Source organism: Cucumis melo, unplaced genomic scaffold, assembly GCF_025177605.1.
Source record: "Cucumis melo cultivar AY unplaced genomic scaffold, USDA_Cmelo_AY_1.0 utg001827l, whole genome shotgun sequence".
NCBI classification, from domain to species: Eukaryota; Viridiplantae; Streptophyta; class Magnoliopsida; order Cucurbitales; family Cucurbitaceae; genus Cucumis; species Cucumis melo.
In genome coordinates, this window is record NW_026124799.1 from 1 (window position 1) to 6,662 (window position 6,662).

Below are 6,662 nucleotides of genomic sequence, written 5' to 3' on the forward strand. Positions count from 1 at the left end.
AGGCAGACCGGTAAAACTGCAGTAGCCACGGATACGATTCTCAATCAACAAGGGCAAAATGTAATATGTGTTTATGTAGCTATTGGTCAAAAAGCATCTTCTGTGGCTCAAGTAGTGACTACTTTACAGGAAAGGGGCGCAATGGAATACACTATTATAGTAGCCGAAACGGCAGATTCTCCGGCTACATTACAATACCTTGCCCCTTATACAGGAGCAGCTTTGGCTGAATATTTTATGTACAGAAAACAACACACTTCAATCATTTATGATGATCCCTCCAAACAAGCACAAGCTTATCGACAAATGTCTCTTCTTTTACGAAGACCGCCGGGCCGCGAAGCTTATCCGGGAGATGTTTTTTATTTGCATTCACGCCTTTTGGAAAGAGCCGCTAAATTAAGTTCTGCTTTAGGTGAAGGAAGTATGACTGCTTTACCAATAGTTGAGACCCAATCGGGAGATGTTTCAGCTTATATTCCTACTAATGTAATTTCCATTACCGATGGACAAATATTCTTATCTGCCGATCTATTCAATGCTGGAATCAGACCTGCTATTAATGTGGGTATTTCCGTCTCCAGAGTAGGATCTGCAGCTCAAATTAAAGCCATGAAACAAGTAGCCGGCAAATTAAAATTGGAATTGGCTCAATTTGCCGAATTAGAAGCCTTTGCGCAATTCGCTTCTGATCTCGATAAAGCTACTCAGAATCAATTGGCAAGAGGTCAACGATTACGTGAGTTGCTCAAACAATCCCAATCAGCACCTCTCACGGTAGACGAACAGATAATGACTGTTTATACCGGAACTAATGGTTATCTTGATTCATTAGAAATTGGACAAGTAAGGAAATTTCTTCTTGAGTTACGTACTTACGTAAAAACGAATAAACCTCAGTTTCAAGAAATAATCTCTTCTACGAAGACATTGACCACTGAAGCGGAAGCCCTTTTGAAAGAAGCTATTCAGGAACAGATGGAACGTTTTCTACTTCAAGACCAAGTATAAAAGAAAACAAGTAAAGTATAAATCAATTTTAGAACTTTCAAATGTTAAAATTGAAACATGAAATAATTTCATTCTTTTCATTTATTAGGTGTTAGTAGGTAGAATATATATATATATAATTTATATAAAATAAAAAATATATATAAAATATATTAAAGAAAGTAGATAATATTTCTAGAAATATATATCAATATTAAAATGAAATGTAAATACAATTAAGAAATTTTTTTATAAATATAGTTAAAGTTAAAATTAGATTATATTTCTAATAATATATTTAGAATATCATAAATATCTTAATATTTGGAATTTGAATATCCTTTCTACTAATATCTTATCTTCAAATAAAACAGAATTGAATTATTAGTTTATTTATATAATAAATCTAAAACTAGAGTTACAATTAATATTAAAACTAATTTATAAATTACTATTAATAAATAAGCGTCTCTTATTCAAATCATTCAAAATCTTTCCTTTCTTGACATGATATAGAAAATTTAAAACTAAAAAAAAATATATGAAAAAAAATTGCGTCCAATAGGATTTGAACCTATACCAAAGGTTTAGAAGACCTATGTCCTATCCATTAGACAATGGACGCTTTTGATTCCAATTTTTTTTTTCGTATTTTCACCTCTCTTGTTCGTAAAAAAAATGTGTGAGAATTCCGGAAATTGCATATTGAATTCAATGATGCATTACATTAACTAATACATTAGTTAAAATTTAGTTAAAATTAAGTAAATTGAAAATTTTTATTTGAGTAATTCCATTATTAATTAATTTCTATTTATAATATATATAAATTATAAGATAAGAATATTATAAGATAAGATAAGCGGATAGCGGGAATCGAACCCGCATCGTTAGCTTGGAAGGCTAGGGGTTATAGTCGACGTTGATTCATCATTTTGAACTGAACGTCTCTAATTCAAAACCGAACGTGAAACTTTGGTTTCATTCGGCTCCTTTATGGAAGATGGATAAATTCCTAAATTTATAAGATGTAAACAAAAAAAAATACCATCCATAACATCTATGTCAGCCTTTCCGTCTGAATGCATTCAAAAGGACCCGCTTTATAGATGATCCCTATACAAGAGGAGATTATAACAATCTTTCCAGTTATTTATTTCGTTCCCTATTTCTATTTAATATAATCCTTAGGAAAAGTATTTTGTTTCCGCCGAGCTAAAAAAACGATGTCGACGTCTCTAGTAAACCAAAGACATTGTTTAATAGCTATTTTGTTTTGCTTCAATCTCCCTTATACAAAGAAAAAATTGAAGATTTAGTTACGATTAGAAAAAATTCCACCTTTATCCATGGATCCCTTATTCCTTCAATTGGAAGTATTGATCCAATTCAATAAAATTATGTTTCGTAATTTCATGATCCAATTTTTTCAATTTAGAACATATTTTTGGATACAAATCACGAGAATTTTTATTTTTCCTCGAATCTTTCATCGAGAGGTAAAGGATTAAATCCTTTTAAGAAATAAAGTTTTTGATCGGAATATTAATCAACCCGAAGGATCCCTTAACTATTAAGGGATTAATAGAACGAATCGCACTTTTACCACTAAACTATATCCGCTACAATGCAATTATTGTATATAAATGGACCTTTTGTCGAAGACGAAAATAAGTCGTATTAATAAGTAATAAAAAGATCGGATCAGAAAATAATCATGAAAATTTGAGCGTTGACGTATTTTCATCAGGGCCACTAATGAGATTAGGAAAAGAGGACTCGTTTTAATTAACTAATTAACAAGTTTTTTATTCTAGTAAAGTACTAAAAAATAATAATAAGAAATCGAACCTTGATTCTATATCATCTTTTTCTGTATCATAGGAATTGAAATAATAAATCTTCTTAGGATTCTTGTTGTTTCTATTTTTTTTTTTTTCAAAAACATTTTCAAATCAAATAAATAATTTGATCTACGATTTATTGGAACAAAAAAAGCCCGGCTAGGTACTGACCAGGCCAGGCCGTGGAACTAAAAATAAAAAGAAAAGGGCTTTTCGGATGAAATAAACTAAAAAAGGTACTTTCTTTTTATTTATAAATATTTTTATGAATCTTTAATATATTGGTATTATTTATATATTAGGATTGAAGATATCTCTTCTTTTGAGCCCTTATCTAATGAAATCTAATTTATCTAAATGGAATTCCTAATAAAAAAAAGTTTTTATCGATTTGATAGATATCCATCGATATATCTAGATAATTATCTATATCAATATAATGAAATTATATATCTATAAAGGGGTAGATAAAGATAATAAAGAGAGATAAAGAAGGGCTTTTTTCAAGCCTTTATTTTCTATTTTTTATACAATGTATCATAGTAATTATCCTTTTTCAATTTGGGGAGAGATGGCTGAGTGGACTAAAGCGTCGGATTGCTAATCCGTTGTACGATTTTTTTGTACCGAGGGTTCGAATCCCTCTCTTTCCGTTTCTGTCAATTACTTGGTATTTTTTTATAGTTGAGGAAAGATGTGGAATAGATAAAATGTTAAGAACATTTCAAAATCAAGCAAGGAAAAAAAATCTGATTTTGTTATTCTTCACGCCCCGGATTACGTCCCGGGTCATTAGATAGGAATCCGAAAATGAAGAGAGAAACAAAGAATATTACTACTGTATAAACAAATAGTTTGAGAGTAAGCATTACACAATCTCCAAGATCATTTTTTTTTTAAGAGAATAGATTCTCTATTTTAATCTGGTTTGACACCAAGAAATGCAGTGAAGTTATTTCTATAAATAGGAAAAAATTTTAAGAGTTGAGTCCTTGATTACTCAAAATTGGATTTCATACCCACAATTCTATATTGTGGGGGACTCGAAGAGGGTCGTTCAAAGGAAAAAAGTAAGAATAAGAAAATGAGAGTGATCCAGATTTATCATAGCTATAGAATAATTTCAATATTGGATTCAACTTAAAGCTTCAGACTGTATGTACAACTTATCTGATCTTATAACTAGTTAGAATCTTTTTTTTTTTTTTTCTAGTAAATCATGAATTTGTCTCGGACAGTATTAAAAATATTATCGAAAGCTTACAGCAGCTTGCCAAACAAAAGCTAATAGAAAAAAGAATAGAGGTATTACTGGCATAACATCTACTATTGGATTCAAAAAAGCGTAGGCCTCGGGCAATTTGGCGACGAAAAAACTACTTGAATAAAGGAAAGAATTAAGACAGATACCGATGAAACTTAAGATATTAAGCATAACAATTTTTTTTTCTTTGTTCTTGAAGATAATTGTATTTCTTTTGATTTGATTGAGTTATTAATCCCCTATTATTGCTATGATATAAGGGATAAGGGAAAAATTAATAACATAAAGTAGGTCAAAAAACCTTTCTTTGATTTGAACTCAGCCAATCAAAAATCCTTCAATTCTCAAATAAAACGAGAATAGAAGAAATCCTACTTTCATACAATATCTTAATGGAATTATATGTAATGATCAATAAATTGAGTTTAATTGGATCTATAAACGTATCAAAATCTGAGCAACAATCTAATTTATTCTATAAATATTTGTACTGGAATTGACGACTAAGCACTACCAATATTAGTGTTTATTAGTGTTGAATATAAATGGGGCGTGGCCAAGTGGTAAGGCAACGGGTTTTGGTCCCGCTATTCGGAGGTTCGAATCCTTCCGTCCCAGAGTATGCGTATTATTATTATATATAATAATAGTATATTATAAGATATATGGAAAAATATTCGATATCAGACTATAGATTGCCGTTTTAAACAACCTTATGCTTAAGAGTCTAAATATAGATCGAATGTGATTGTTCTTTATTATTTTCTTATAATGATGCATTTCAGAAATGCGAAAGCCTCTATTATTCTCTATCTCTTAAATGGTTTGTGAAACCCGAGTATTTTTTTTCTGTGGATTTCTGAATTATAAACACGAAGGTCTTGTGTTTTTGGCACTAATGGAATTGAATTAATGGTCTTAAGAAACTTAAGACCTATTTAGGGTTTAGGGTACTAAATTTTAGAGTCAAATAAAAAAAAATAGGTAGGAACAATCGTTTACTCTAGATCTGTTTGACTTTCGCCTTATACAAGATAGTCTAGCACCTCCGAAACTAGTCCAGTCCCCCGTAGGATCCTTTTTTTATTTATGATGCATCTACTCGATCTAATTGGGGGTAGATAGGAGTTAATCCATAACGGAAGATATCAATTTGAATATCTGCCCGAATCTGATTAACAAAGAATCAAGTTACATATGTAACATATTATGTATTTCTTTTCACCTCATTTTTTCGTATGTTTGTCTGTAATGAATAATTGTAAATCCAAGTAACAATTCATACATCTTTTTCACTTTATTTTAAGGAAAGATTATTGAGTCTCTTAAGTTAAATAAACTAGGCAGAAAATGCTGATATGTATGTATTGTTATTATCTATTTTTATCGTTTTATTTCTTTTTTTTTTTTTTTATTTTAGATCTATCTAATTGATGGGTTAATCCCGAATATACATTTATTTATCATAATCAAATGTAATAAATCCTTTACAAAAATTTATTCAAATAATATTATAATATAATATTTAGGTAGTAAATTTTCAATCAAGTAAATCTTTTTAATTATTTCTTATGAGTCCTTGGTACTCGAAGAAGTGTTAAACTCGTGAATCCATTCTATGAAGAAATTGAAAAATGGAGATTCTTAATTATTCGTAATTAATTATTTCTTAATTGATTTTATAGAAATTTCAAAAAATCTCTCTCTATCTAGAAAATATCTATATATAGAGAAATAAATATTGCACTCATACAAAAAAATGTTATTGATACAATATATACAATAAAATATGGGTTTCAATAAATTGAAGTATTGCTAAGACTTTTTCAAAAACTACCCATGTCATAAGAGTATAGATTACTATGGACCAACTAACCCAATGACTATACATGATTCCATAAATGAATCAATTACATACCAGTTCCAAGAAATTAGAGGTTATGGTAAAACTTCGTTTAAAACGATGTGGTAGAAAGCAACGTGCGACTTGAAGGACATGATCCACTGTGGATTCTTACACCCACCATTTTATATTATATAGGAATGAAGATGCTCTTGACTCGACATAGTTTGTTCGGTTGCACTCGAGCTCTTTTTTTTTTTTAGGGTTTTTGATGTAAATAGTACATGATGGAGCTCGAGTAGAAAGTATTGATTCATTTATCAAGGGCAGAGATCTAGGGTTAGTGTCAATCAATAAGTTAAAACTACTTCGTAAGTATAGGTTCGGTATACAAATCGAAAGGATCCAATTCGAACAAGTTTCAAATTCAAACATCAAATTGGATTAAAAGTGTATCACACGAGAATCCATTATTTATATGATTCTTTGATAAAAAGGAAATCAAAAAAAATGGTATGTTGCTACCATTTTGAAACGATTAAAGATCACCGAAGTAATGTCTAAACCCAATGATTCAAGGAAAGGATAAAGGATCCCGGAACAAGTAAAAATCTTTTTCAATTGTCTCAATAACTAAACTAGATCAGAATGAAGAATCGAAATAGATTCTAACGGAGACAGGCAAAAATAAAGAGGTTAGAGACCGCTCAATAAATGAAAT

General features: G+C 29.9%; 1 non-coding gene across 1 annotated transcript; it reads left to right on the forward strand.

Annotated features, from left to right (window-relative positions):
- Positions 1–3,399: 3,399 nt before the first annotated feature.
- On the forward strand, positions 3,400–3,487 carry TRNAS-GCU (transfer RNA serine (anticodon GCU)). Its single transcript has one exon. It is a non-coding gene; the product is annotated as a tRNA-Ser (tRNA).
- Positions 3,488–6,662: the final 3,175 nt, after the last annotated feature.